The following is a 15,661-nucleotide window of genomic DNA, read 5'->3' on the forward strand; positions in this document are numbered from 1 at the left end:
GAAATGAAATATCCACTATATCAGAAACATATGAGTCATTTAATATTTTTAAAAGAATAACCAAAGGTAACCTATTTTTTATAAAATTTTCGTGCTATTTTTAGTTTCGTTAAATTGGATGATCAAGATATCTTGATTTAACAAATGAAAGAATGAGTAATTTTCTCAAATAGATAATTTAGACGATTTATATTTTCATAAATTACTTTTGTTATTTATTTATATATAGGTCAATACGATAGTTTAACAGATAATCTGAAACGTGATGGTCAAAGTCTATCGAGATCCGTCTAGGCAAGAACTACACCAAACACAACATCAGATTGCATTCGAGTAACAATTTCAATCCATTCAGAATTCAGAACAGCAAACATTCAAATGACTTAGTTAGCCCCTAAACAGTGTGATCAATAATTCATCAATGTCGTTTTTTCAATCATATACTTAACGATCCTGATATACGAAGAACTTGAAACATGCAAGACGTTACTCAAGTTTTAGATTATAAATATACCTCCTCTCTTCACTTGTAACCCATCTGACTTTCATCACAAACATAATATTATACTCACGATTTTAGCAGAATCATTTACTTATTGATTACTATATTCATTTAGTAGCTTTTGTTTCGTGTTTCATAATTTGTTGTTCTTATTTGTGACTTCAATTGTTCTTAATAACTACACTACCCAAACCAGGGCCTAGTCGTGTCAGGTGCCTCAAGCCCAATCGGGAGACCGGAGACCACCTCCAAGACCCAACCATAACCGTCCTGCAACCTGTGTCGGATGAATTTCAAACATATAACAAGATATATCAAAATTAATTGAAAGATATTTTAAGAAGTTCATAACCATAACCAACCAAATATCCACCCATATTACCAGCCGGTGTCAGCCCCAATGCCAATATCAAAATCGAGGCTGACACCAATACCGACACCGTTCATGCCTATAGTAGTAACACAAAGCCTTTATCCAAAAATCAAGAACATTTGGTAGGGACATGCCCCGAACCATAGCCAAAACCAAAGTATAAGAAACAAAAATACTGTAAAGAAGTTCATAGCATGAAATGGAGTCTCTGGAGTATGAAAGCTTACCACTTCAGTTTGACACGAAAGTTGTCCCCGAGTCCAAGTCACTGAGCAAAAAAAGTAGTATGTCCAGTTCCTACATCACGTGGGGATATAGCACCGGAAGATGGTTAGCGGGTGAACGCTAGCATGTACTCAGGAATAAGAATAAAATAATGCCATTATTTAAAATCACATTAAATAACCTTATCCAACCATATACATACATATATATCATGCCGAGAAAGGGAACTGGATTTAGCATGCGTTTAAAACTTTAGCCTGGGTTTGTGTAGCTTTACCATCATAATCCATCCACAGGCTATATGGGTCCAGTGTTACCCCCTAAACGTGCCTCAATGCGTGTAGCCACACGAATCGAGGGTATCATCGGGGTCAGGGATTCCCCTGTACCCTTCGCCCTTCGTGATACATATATAAAAGTATAAACTTGAGGGATTCCTCTGTATGCTCGTACCAAGACCAACCCTCATGTCTTCAAACATGAGTTTTCAGTGTCCGTCCATCGGACTCACACCTTCACGGTTAGCTATCACAATCTACCATTATTGCCCAATTAAACATTTAGTACAAAATTAAACTACCAATTCCAGAAGTCAAGTGTCAAGGCCTTTTGAAGTGGTATTGTCGTACCGACTATAGCTTGCAAGCAATGTCACTAGCCAACACTTAGGGGATTCTCATGTACCCTGTAAAATTTCCAGTTAAACCAAAGTCATGGCCACCAAGTCCTTTCCAAACCATTTAAAACCAACCAAACTAATTTAGGTTTCATTACCATATTATGCAATGCAGGGTTTTTCAATAATTGTCAAACTATGTGACAAAATCATTCTCACGAGCATTTTAACAAACATATTGATGGCATAAGGTTTTCAAAACCAAAAATCATGTATCAATTGACCATTACCATGCAACCACATGTTCAAACTACAAATATAACATGAAACCATAAGAAACACACTGAAAAACATTATCTAACCAAGAACCACCAAAACCCCCAACATATATTTCAAAACCCAAATATTACCACAATAATACCATGAAAATCATCCATTAAAACATGATTTTAGTTGAACTAACAATGAGGGAGGAGTGACATGCCTTAGACACCAAGAAAGGCAGAGAAATTCACTTTTGAAAGCCCCTAATAGATTTCCTTGTAGAAACCCTAGCCTTTTCTTGAACCAAGAACTTGAGAGAGATTTTAATAATGTTTGATTGGGAATAGTGGGTTAATAAAGTCCCAAAAGATGTTTTATGTCATGGGATCAAAATGAGTTAAGAGGAAAAATGTCCAGAATACCCCCAACTTAAATAGTAAAAATCCCGTATGTGGTTATGAGTTGACCCTTCAACTCGTCACCACAGCATACGATTGGTACCATCCAGTCGTACCTAGAACAAAAAGTTAGACACCCATATACTGTCCACCATACGACTCCATTACCTCAACTCGTAAGCAGACCATACGACTCGTATGGTATAGTCATACTCAAGACGGAATCCAAAGGGTTTGACACAGGATAATATACGACTATACATTACCACTCGCACCCTATCCTCACGGCTCTTATTGAGCCACGCGTACTTAGAGCCAAGTCAAGTTACTAAGTTACTGATTTGATTAAGGGACCGACCCAAACGAATTGTCACCACCCCAAAAGACCCGTACCCACCAAATCATAACCACAACAGAAAACCAACCACTCTTCACTAGTTTCCTAACAACTAAGGTCCCCTGACCCATACCTACACCATACGACTCATATGGTGAGTCATTACAAGGACAATGGGTCTAAAACGCAGGAAATTTTCAAAGGCCAAAATCGAGGGTGTTTCAATTCACCCCCACTTGGATCATTTATCCTCGAATGACATAACAAGGTAGCAACTAGCACGATTAGACCCCCAAATGCCTCTACCCTTACTTTTAACCAAGTTAGGAAACAAAGATACCAAGAAAATCAATCTTTTCTTTAACAAAGTTTGAAAACAAAAATGGTAAGATCAACACATACCTTACGCACAAATTACTGGAGCAGAAAACAGGAACGGATACTTGGACTTTATGTCCTCTTCAACTTCCTAAGTAGCCTTTTTCACCTTATGGTTCCTCCACAGAATCTTTACAGAAGCTACGTCTTTGGTCCACAATCGACAAACCTGCCGATCCAAGATCTTAACAGGGACCGCCTCATAAAAAAAATTAAGATACCAATATCCTTGATAGGTACAACCTGTGATGGATCACCCACACACTTCTTCAATAAAGAAACATGGAATACCGGGTGAATGAAGCTCAAACCAGAAGACAACTCCAACTCATACGTGATATTTCCAACTCTTCTTAAAATCAAGTACGGACCAACATACCGGGGACTCAATTTCCCCTTCTTCCCAAAACGCATCACTCCCTTCATGGGAAATACCTTCAAGAACACTCTATCCCTAACCTCAAACTCTAACTTTTTATGTCTCACATTCGCATAGGACTTTTGCCGACTTTGGGCAGCTTTAAGCCTATCCTAAATTACCTTCACTTTTTTCATAGCTTGGTGAACCAAATCCAGACCAAACATCTCCGCCTCACCAACCTCAAACCATCCAAGGGCAAATCTACACCTCCTACCATACAACGCCTCAAAAAGAGTCATTCCAAAGATAGATTGGTAGCTATTATTATAAACAAACTCTACAGGAGACAAATGTTCAACCCAACTACCACCATAATCAATCACGTAAGCACGTAGCATATCTTCCAATGTCTGAATAGTCCTTTCTGCTTGCCTATCCATTGTGAGTGGAAAGTAGTACTAAGACTCACCTTGGTCCCCAAACCTTTTTGAAACGACCGCCAAAAGTGAGATGAAAACTGTATATCGTAATCCAAGATGATAAAATAGGAACTCCATGCAAATTCACAATCTCATGAAGATACAACCTTGCGTAATCCTCAGCTGAGAAATTTGTCCGCACTGGCAAAATATGAGCGGGCTTTGTCATCCTATCCACGATAACCCAAACCGAATCAAACTGATTCTAAGACCGAGAAAAATTGGTAACGTCTATATTGATCACCTCCCATTTCCAAACAGGCAACTCAATTTCTTAGTACAACCCTTCGGGCCTCATGTGCTCAACCTTCACCTATTGGCACACCATGCACTTAGCTACAAAACTAGCCACATCCCGCTTTATACTGTTCTACCAATACATCTCCTTAAGGTTATGATACATTTTCGTCGAACCAGGATAAATAGCATAGCGCAACTCATACACCTCATCTAAGATACTCTCTCACAAACTATCTATATCGGGAACATATAACCTCTCTTGGTACCGCAAGGTACCATCACCACTAATCTTAAAGGTCATCACCTTCTACCCACCTACATCATCTTTGATCCTCATCAAGATAGGGTCTAACACTTGTTTCTCTTTACTTCAGCACCAAGAGACAACTATGCCACCTCCTGTACAACCATACCACAATTCTCAGAGTCCAAGAGACGGACTCTAAGGTTATCCAAATAGTGAATATCCTTCACCAACTCCCGTTTCTCCTCATCCACATAAGTCAGACTCCCCATGGATAATCTGCTAAGAGCATCAACAACCACATTAGGTTTACCTGGATGGTAGTGAAGACTCATCTCATTGTCCTTAAGCAGCTCAAGCCATCTCCTTTACCTGAGGTTAAGTACTTTCTGAGTAAACACATACTGCAGGCTCTTGTGATCGAAAAAGATATCCACATGCACCCCATACAAATAGTGACGCCAAATTTTTAATGCGAATACCATAACGAGCAATTCCAAGTCATGAGTCAGATAATTTCTCCTTTTCACCTTCAACTGTCTAGAGGCATAAGCTATCACCTTGCCATGTTACATTAAAACGCAATAAAGCCCCACACAAAATACATCACAATAGACCACAAACCCCTCAGTGCCTTCAGGTAGAATCAAGATCGAAGCCGAAATTAGCTTATCTTTCAGCTTCTCAAAACTACCCTCACAAGCATCAAACCATAAAAACTTTACCTTCTGCTGAGTCAACTTAGTTAATAGAGAAGCTATAGAAGAAAAGCTCGCCACAAACCTCTTATAGTAAACAACTAAACCCAAGAAGCTCCGAATATCGGTTGGAGTCGTGGGTTTAGGCCACCTCTTAACCACTGCCACTTTTTGCGGATCAATATAATCCCTTCACTAGAAATAATATAACCCAGAAAAGTGACAATGTTCAACTAGAACTCATATTTTGAGAATTTGGCTTACAACTGCTGATCTTTCAGGGTCTGCAACACTATACAAAGGTGATTCATATGATCCACCTCACTCTTCGAGTACACCAAAATATTATCTATGAATATAATGACGAAAAAGTCTAGAAACTAACGGAAGACCTTATTCATCAAATTTATTAATATCATTGGGGAATTGGTTAACCCAAAAGACATAACCAAAAACTCAAAATGCCCATACCGAGTACGAAAGGCAGTCGTAGTGATATCCACCTCCTTAATCTTTAATTGATGATACCCGAATTGAAGATCAATCTTGGAGAAAGATTTAGCACCCTTCAACTGACCAAACAAGTCATCTATCCTTAGAAAAGGGTACTAATTCTTTACCATCACCTTATTCAACTGTCGGTAATCAATACACATCCGAAGGGAACCATTCTTCTTACGCACGAGTAATACAGATGCACCCATGGGGACATACTAGTATGGATAAAACCCTTGTATAAAAGATACTTTAGTTGCTCCTTAAGCTACTTTAACTCAACTGGAGCCATTCAATATGGATGAATAGAAATTGGACGAGCGTTCGAAACAAGGTCAATTCCAAACTCAATCTTCCTATTAGGAGAAACACCAGGGAGGTCATCAGGGAAGACCTCAGGAAATCCGCTCACCACTGGGATAAAATGCAAAGAAGGACCTCCTGAGTTAGAATCCTTAACCCGAACTAGATGACAGAGACACCCCTTGGAGATTAATCTTTAAGCTCTAAGATACAATATGAACCTTTTCTTAGGATCTAGGGAACCACTCTCCCATTCAATAACTAGTTCATTAGGGAATTTAAAGACAACCCTACGCGTTCGACAGTCTAGAGAATCATAGCACGAGTGCAACCAATCCATCCACAATATAACATCGAAATCAACTATGTCTAATTCAAACAGATCCACCAAAGTCTCCTGACCACCCAAAGATGCCACACAACCCTTATAGACCCTTCTAGCCACCACAGAGTCACCCACCGGGGTAGAAACACTCAAGAAAAAAATCAAAATACATAGCCACAAATAGGGTCACATAAGAAAGAAGGGACCCCGGATCAAGCAAACAGTACACATCACAGGAAAAGAGTTTCAACATACCAGTAACGACATCAGGTAATACCTCAAACTCCTGACAAGTAGTGAGAGCATTGTCACACCCTTTTTAACCCATAAGATATGATTTTTAAGTTTCAAAAGGGTGTTATTATTAAAGTGACTAGAAATGAAAATTTATTTTGAAAAGAATTTTTTACAATTAAACTCAGAGTCACCACTTGACATAAATCAGGTGTGCCAGTCACTTTTGAAAATCTTTTCAAAATGGTTTAACTCTTTAAACTGGTCCACGAATAGAGATTTGAGTTAAGGAATCCTGTTGATCGAGAGGAAAGTGTTAGGCATCCCTTGATCTCGTGGTTCGACCATGATCGCTCCGTAGAGTATATCAGCTAGTATGAAGTGTATAAACCAACAAAACACACACAAAAATAAATAAATCAACAAACAAAAAATATAGTGTCCTGTCCAATTATTATAGTCCAAAATAAAAAAGATACTAAAATGAACCTACTCTAATCTATGCTTTACCCAATGCTTCGAGCCTTGATCACGAACATTCTTCGCGTACATGATACTTCAGGGCAATCCCCGGTGAATAAATACAATTTCCTTGGGACATTCCCCGGAAAAAATGAATACAATTTCAACTCTGTGTGATAAAATCATTCAACAAACATTCAATCACCCAACAATATCCATTCATTCAATTTGCCTACCCAACCTAAGATTTACCTATTTATTTTGGCCTAAAACTTGATACTATCTGGTTTGACAAACGAAAATACTTGTTCCAATTCAAACTACCAACAATAAATCAAATAAATCTATATTCACTTTTGTCAAAATCAAGCCCTCCCCGAATTCATTCTCAACCCCATGATTAACCACTTTCAATATAAAAACAACTAGTCACCACGACAATTAAGCTCAAATACATTCAACACACCACGAAATCACATCATCAACCACATTGAAATATTAAAAGAAGTAGAGTTGAGAATTGGACCTCAAAAAAACTTATTTCTTTATTGATAATAGTGAGTTGATGAAGCCCCAACTTGAAACTCTCAAATGGAAAACCTCAACAAAAATAATAAAACTAACTCGGTCTCGAGAACCTCAACCCAAACAAATTTGAAATCAGCAAAACAACCTCAATACGAACCCTAAATTTTAACCCTGAACCTCGTTTTACTCAAACTCGATAGTCTTTCCAATGATAGGGTTAAATTTTAGGCTGGATTTTGGTTTTCCCAGTGGTTTTTAGAACTGACTCAAGCCAGAGTTACTGTTTCGTGATGCCGGAGCTCCGGTGAGCTCAGATGGTGATGAAAATTGAAGAATGGGTTAGATTTTTCCAGCGGCAGTATCGTGTTGCAGCGTGAATTGCCAGAGGCAACTGTTTCTCACTGGTTCTTCTTTACTTACGTTAATTTCTCACTATTTTTCTCTCACCTATTTTGCCCTCTGTTTCTCAATCTCTCTCGTGTCTTAGTTTCTCTTTATTTTCTCCCTCTCTTTTATCTTTTTTCTCTCTGACGTATGGGTGTATTTTCTGGTGAGTTTGTATGTGAGTGTGTGCATGAGTTTTTGTTGTTGTGTGAATTGTGTATTTTATGTATTTTGTGTAATCAGTTTGTTTCTCCAATTAATAAAATAGAGTCATGTTGTAAGGTACATGGATTTGTGTATTCAATGGAAAAAAATGGAAGAGTGTGTGCCTTGTTATCTCTGTGTGTCTGTCGGTGGTTGTATGTGTGTATAGAGAGTAGAGAGTTGTTGTGAGTGTGTTCTGAAAAAATTAGAGTGTATAAGTGGGTATGTATAGAGGGTTGTCGGGAGTAGGTGGACTATGTGGGGGTAAGGGATAGGTAGAGGGTAGGGTAGGGGCAGGGTAAATGGGTTAAAATTAATATTGGGAGGGACAAAATTATGTGTCTATAGTATGCCCCTCTTTGGATGTAAACACAATATTTTAGGACAAAGAAGTAGACAAAGAGATAAAATTTCAACCCGACCATTATTCAAAAGAAAGAAACAGAAGGGATGAGGGCAACCGAGTCTTGATTTGGACATCCTACCTATCTCAAGTTATGTGGGAGCCAAGTCACATGTAGTTCAAGGGTTAAAAATGAGGAACTTTACTGAGGTGGAGAGCCGAGTGAGGTCCCTTCGAGGTTCCAGTCTGTGGCTCTGTCATTACATCAAAATAAAAATTATAAGTTAAAAGATAAATGAAATTACAAAAGTCTTATCTATTCAGCATCTCTTAATTCTTGTCTTATGTATCCGATGCTTTCAAAAGTGACAAAAGATCTGATCTTCTTTGGGTTAAACTTGAAAATAAATTCTTTCTCCATACAAAATTTGGTGTTAGAGATGAACTCAAAATTGACCATGTTCTGCAGGTGGTATTTCTGAACTTGAACCTGAATTTGAATTTTTTCACCCTATTCTCTAGGCGGTCTCCTGACTTGCAATTTTTTACTTTATTGCTTGGTTTTCCATTTTTTACCATGTTCTTCAGGCGGGCTCCTGACTTTCAATTTCATCACCTTATTCTTCAGGAGGGTTCCTGACTTGCAATTTTATTACGTTGTTCTTCAGTTGAGATCCTGTCTTTCAATTTATTAATCCTGTTCTCCAGGCGGGTTCCTGACTTGCAATTTTATCACCCTATTTTTCAGGTGGGATCCTGACTTGCAATTTGATCATCATATTCTCTAGGCGGGCTCCTGACTTTCAATTTTATCACCCTATTCTCCCGGCGGGTTCTTGACTTTCAATTTCATTACTATGTTCTCCGGGCGGGCTCCTGACTTTTAATTTATTCACCCTATTTTTCAGGTGGGCTCTTGTCTTTCAATTTAATCACCTTGTTCTCCAGGCGGGCTTCTGACTTTTAATTTCATTACTCAATTCTTCAGGCAGGCTCCTAACTTGAATTTCATCACCCTATTCTTCAGGCGGTCTCCTGACTTGCTATTTCTTTACTCTATTCTTCAGTCGAGCTCCTAACTTTCAATTTCATCACCCTATTCTTCAGGCGGGCTCCTGACTTTCAATTTCATCTTGTTCTTCAGGCGGGCTCTTGACTTTCTATTGTTGACTTGCAACTTCGATACCCTGTTCTTCGGGCTGGTTCCTGAAATCAAAAGTCAAAACTAGACCAAAATTATTCCAAACAAAGATTATGATAGGGAAATATTCTATTTTTGAATAATAAAATCCCATTTTTCAGGAAGGTCCTGAGCAGAAATTAAAGTCCTATTTTTCAGGAGGGTCCAAAACAAAAATTAAAGTTTCATTTTCCAGGAGGATCTTGAACAAAAAGTATTGTCCAATTTCCAGGAGGGTCCTGAACATGAAGTAATGCCCTACTTTCCAGGAGGGTCCTGAACAGAAGTAATGTCCTATTTTCCAAGAGGGTCCTGAGCATAAAGTAAATTTCTATTTTCCAGGAGGATCCAAACAGAAAGTGATGTCCCATTTTCCAGGAGAGTCCTGAACATAAAGTAAATTCTTATTTTTCAGGAAGGTCCTGAACAGAAAGTAAATTCCCATTTCCCAGGAGGGTCCTGAACATAGGTAAATTTTCATTTTCTAGGAGGGTCCTGAACATAAGTAAATTTTCATTTTCCAGGAGGGACCTGAACATAAAGTAAATTCTCATTTTCCAGGAGGGTCCTGAACATAACGTAAATTTCCATTTTCCAAGAGGGTCCTGAACATAAAGTGAATTCTCATTTTTTAGGAGGGTCCTAAACATAAGTAAATTTCCATTTTCCAGGAGGGTCCTGAACAAAAGTAAATTCCAATTTTTCAGGAGGGTCCTGAACAGAAAGTAAATCTCTATTTTCCAGGAGGGTCCTGAACAGAAAGTAAATTCTCATTTTCCAGGAGGGTCCTGAACATATAGTAAATTCTCATTTTTCAGGAGGATCCTAGACATAAAGTAAATTTTCATTTTTCAGGAGGGTCCTGAACATAAAGTAAATTCTCATTTTCTAGGAAGGTCCTGAATATAAAGTAAATTTCCATTTTCCAGAAAGGTCCTGAACATAAAGTAAATTTTTATTTTCTGGGAGGGTCCTGAACATAAATTAAATTTCCATTTTCCAGGTTGGTCCTGAACATAAAGTAAACTTTCATTTTCTAGGAGGGTCCTGAACAGAAATTAAAGACCCAAATAATAGGAATTAAATTTTATTTTTTCCCCAATTTATCATCAAAAGCTTTTACGGATGTCAAACCCAATCACAACTACTTGCAACAATGCATAATACAAAGATGAATCAAGATTCTGATTAAAAAATGCCCAATTTTGAGGGAAAAATTAAATTACTAAGACCAATAAGTCCCTCTCTTAAGAGTAAAAGTGAAAGATTCTTACTAAAAATGCATCTTTTAGGTTTAATGGCTCAAATTAGGAAGTGCACCTCTAAGCCATGAGACATGAAAGACCCAAATTAGAGAATGTGTCTCTTAGAAATACAAGATGATGAGTTTATCATAATTATGATTACTAAACCTGTACAGCAACACTGCTTTTGCATTTGCAGAAACGAGGAATTGTACCTCTGGAATATTTGCGCTTTGAAGCCTTTGATTTGAAGGTAGTAGCTGTTCCCGTTTCATTCAAAGAAAATTTTTGAGTTTAAAATAGGGTGGTTGGCTTGCGGCTTTGCCTTTTGAGGCGATTTCTCTTGCACTTATCCCATTAATTTTGCTTTCAACTAATGGCATATGTCATTGACTTGTTGCACCATTGATCCAAACTCAGATTATTAAAAGTGACTCAGAAACAAACATAGTATCTCTATTTTGCTATGTCTCTCAGATGAATCTTTCAAACCTTGGTATTTCTTTGATTCCCAGACTTGTCTGTTGACAAGACTTTCTGCATTCCTTGTTTCAGCTCACGATCATGTTTCTTTTATGTACTGACCTTTTTTGTCTTGTTTTATGCAATTGAAGAAGTTGGTAGCAAGTTTTGAAATCATTTCTCACTTGTTTCGACATGGACTTAAACCAAAGACATGAGAAAAATAATTTTTTGTTCAAATGACAGACTTGAAAGAGCAAAAATATAAATGTAAGGAAGAAAGAAAAGACAATGTTTGTCCCTTTTTGAAAATAAAGAAAAGAAAAAATAATCTAAAAATGAAATCAATTCTAATGATTATGCCATGCATTTTGGATTAAGTTGCCTCGTCTTTTAATCCAAACTTTCCACCAATTGTTGTTGAGTTAATGACTCTGAAATTGAGTTGCTTCCTTAGGTCAATTCCACTTATAGACCTCATTCGACTAGTGACACCTTGAAGGGTTTTCACCAATAAATCTCTCTCATTTTCTTTTTCTCAGCTCATCATTGCCCTAAGGTAATGAGACTCCCTTATTTTCATTTCTCTCAATCTAAGTTTCTGTGAGGATTTTCACCAATGAGACTCTCATTTTCATTTCTCTTAGCTTATCATCGTTTTATGGTGCCCGTGAGAGTTTTCATCAATAAAACTCTCTCATTTTTATTTCTCTCAACTTACCATCACCTTATGGTGCCCGTAAGGGTTTTCATCAATAAGACTCTCTCATTTTTATTTCTCTCTTGGTTTCTTATGCTGAAGAAAACAAGTAGTACCTAAATGCATCATCACATCCATTGCATTCTTAGCCTTAACATTCTCAAAGATTGATCTGAAGGTCTTTATTTTGTTGTAACTTGGATTTTGGATATGGTTAGAAAAAAGGATGACATGAGGCCCAAATGACACTTGAAGTGGGGTGAGACTTACTCCTTTTGGAATTGACTCAAACAACGAAGATTAACTCATGCCCCAGTTTTTATTAACTGGGTAATTCTAAAATGTTTATTTGATTTGACCGAGCCCAGAGTAAGACAGCCTACGTATCTCATCCCCGGGAGAGGAGAATCAGTCACACGTAGTTCCGACAACTCGTTATTTTGCTTGATTCTGATTTCTTTTCTTTGTTTTTTCTTTTATTGACTCTTTTTCTCTTTAAGACATTTTCTGACTCTATTTTCTTAACACTTTTCTCTTTTTTTTCTTTTTAGACACATTTTTTTGGAACTTTTCTGACTTTATTCTTTTGCTCGGCACTTTTTCTTTTAAACTTTGTTGACTCTATCTTAATTCCAAAAAAGGGGTATCAAAAAAAAATAAAACTCAAACTCAAACGGGGTAAACAAAGGATGACACAATGTTTGGATAGCAGAATGAAATGCTTCTTCATATCAATCTTTAAAAAATGCAAGTGCATATTATGCAATACGAAAGTGAAAGATGAAGGTTATTCGTGACATTTTTTACAACACTAACTTGACCTGAGCATGTGTGTCACTACTTCTTCTGCAGTTGTCCCACATGCAACTTCACATTTATTGTATATCCCTCACATTGAATGACCCCTGCTTTTGGGGAGCACATTTCTTATTGTCCCTCTTGATATAGGATCACGCATCCACTGTTTGACCTTATTGAAATATTTCCTTCAATTAATGACCAAGTTATTCTTGTGATTCTCAAAATAATTGCCTTAAATTCCAAAAAGCTTTAACTTAGTTACCAAATATCTAAACACTCTACCTATTTTGTCAGATGCTTCCTTTTCTAACTTTATCCCTCTGATCAGTATTTCATGATTAAACTGAATTTGAAGATCTGACTGAAAATTGTGCAAGCATGTTATATCACTAGAACCAACATAAAATATATTGTGTACAAAAAACAAACAAATAACACATATTAACAAAGAAAAAAAGATACTGCATTTAATAGAAAGAAAAGATAGAAGGGTTTAAACAAAGACGACAAAGAAACAAAACAATATAGATCCCAAACTACAACCCTAAAATAATTCGAATGACAAAAAAGAAAACAACACGGACTACTAAAAATCCTTCCTAGTAAGGAGAGGAGTGGTTTGCATATCTGCATGACTAGAGCTTCCACCACTGTCGAATACATTCCCCTCAACAAATTAGTTCTGGATCCCCATGCTTAAGGCATTATTTCCCACGTATTGTGCATTGTAGTGTTGGTGAAGGATTCTGTGTGATGCTTGTAGTGTCAATGTTTTGCACTACAATTAATTTTTCTTGAATCATCCTTTCTATTTCTCTTTCTAAAGCACTACAATCTTTAATACTGTGATACAGGCTCTCTCATAGAGTGGGCAGGCACTATCGGTGAATGAAAACCAAAAGTAGGAGCTTCAGGTGGTGGTGGGGGTGCAAAACATGAACAACTGGTGGAGCCGAGTATGTGGTATTTTTGTGTTGAGGAGTTAGGAAATGAATATTGGAAGAGTTGGGACAGTAATGCCCTGGAGTAAGCTAAAAGGATTTTTTTGGATTATCCATGGGAAATGGGAGAGGAGGCAACTCGTTATCCCAAGCTCGACCTATCATTTGGCGCCTTAATTTCAATGTCTCTTCATTAGATCCTAAATTCTCATTTTCTAAACTCTCTGTCTGATTATTGAAGGCAACTTCAGTATCCTTATTAGCCATAGCTAACTTCCTTTGAAACTTGGGTTACTATGAAGGACCAGCCAGAATGCCACAAACCAACCACCTTATACCAACTGAAATAACAAAGGTGTTAGAATGCAGAACTTCTTCAAAACTTTTTTTTAAAAAGATCACCAAACTCAAGAAAGGCACCTACATATCTCACTCCCTGGAGAGGAGAATTAGGTGTGCATAGTTCGTGAAGTTTGGCCAAAATGGCCAATCAAACTCTTTTTCTTTTTCTTTTCTTTTTTGAAACCTTAATAAGAAAAGAAAATAACAAATTGTCAAAAGAATTGACGAAAATCTTTTGAATTATTTTTCAGATTTAAAAATCTTTATGCAAAATGAAACTTATAATTACCAAAGACAAATTTTTTATTTTTATATTTTGGGGGGAGGGGGTGTGATTTGAATTTCATACAAAAATGAAACTTGAAACTATTAAAGGAAAATATTTTTGTAGTTTTCTTTTTAAGATTTATATGAAATACCTACTCTAAATGAAGAGTGAAAAAATCTTTTTGAAATTTTCAGGTTTTAATCTCCTATGCAAAATGAAACTTGTGATTATCAAGAGAAAATCTTTTTGTACTTTTAAAAGGGAAAGAGGCTTAACTAATCTATTACCAAATGAATTCTTCTTCTTCTTTTTACAAAAGATATTTACACAATATTTTTGGATTTTCAATTCTGAATTTCATACATAAATGAAACCTAATGCTATTAAAAGAAAATCTTTTTGTACTTTTCTTTTTCAAGGCATATATGAAACATCAACTCTAAAATGAAGAGAAGAATTTTTTTAAAATTTTTTCAAATAAGATCACCAAACATAAAAAGGGTTGCCTACGTATCTCACTCCTGAGAGAGAAGAATCAGGTATGCGTAGTTCGTCCAGATTGGACAATTAAGGATTAAATAACAAACTAAACTTTGAATTTGAGAGACACGACCAAAGGCAGATGATGAAAACGTTAATAAAATCTTTTTTTGAATTTTTCAATTTGATACTTCACATAAAACTGACACAAACAACTATGAAAGGAAAATCTTTTTGGTATTATCATTATATTAAATGTACAAAACTTCTACCATCTTTTTGCATTTTTATTTTATAAAAAAATCCTATTGAATTTTTTATTTTGTTTATGAATTTTTTGACTTATGAATGCTTGTTAAAGAGAACAAAAGAAAAATCTTTTATTTTTTTTTCTTTTTGAGAAAATGAGTACAAAAGGTAAAAAATATTTTTGCATTTTTTGGATTGTAAAAATAAAAGCCATAAAGAACTCTAGAAAAATATTACGAAACTCTTTTCGACTCACTTTTCTTTTTTTTCTTTTTTCTCAACATTTTCTTGCCTACACACTTTTCTCTAATTCTAGCACATGTTTTTCCCCAAATCAATCCATCAAATGACCCTATCACCCTCAAAGATGCAATATTTAGCATGTAGGGATGCTTTTAAAGTGCGTCTCCTATAAAGGATCAAGTGGTCCCACTAAGTCTCAATATGATGCAGATAAGCATGACCTAAAGGCTGACCTAGGCTGGGTCCACTAACAAGGCTATTCGGGGGAATGTATGTCGATAGTGGCTGCGACAACTTTCCACCCACTCCATACGTTCGACGCTCCCACTTCTAAAATAAGGGTGACTCAACTAGAGTT

The sequence above is a fragment of the Capsicum annuum genome, chromosome 3 (assembly GCF_002878395.1).
Source record: "Capsicum annuum cultivar UCD-10X-F1 chromosome 3, UCD10Xv1.1, whole genome shotgun sequence".
Lineage (NCBI taxonomy): Eukaryota > Viridiplantae > Streptophyta > Magnoliopsida > Solanales > Solanaceae > Capsicum > Capsicum annuum.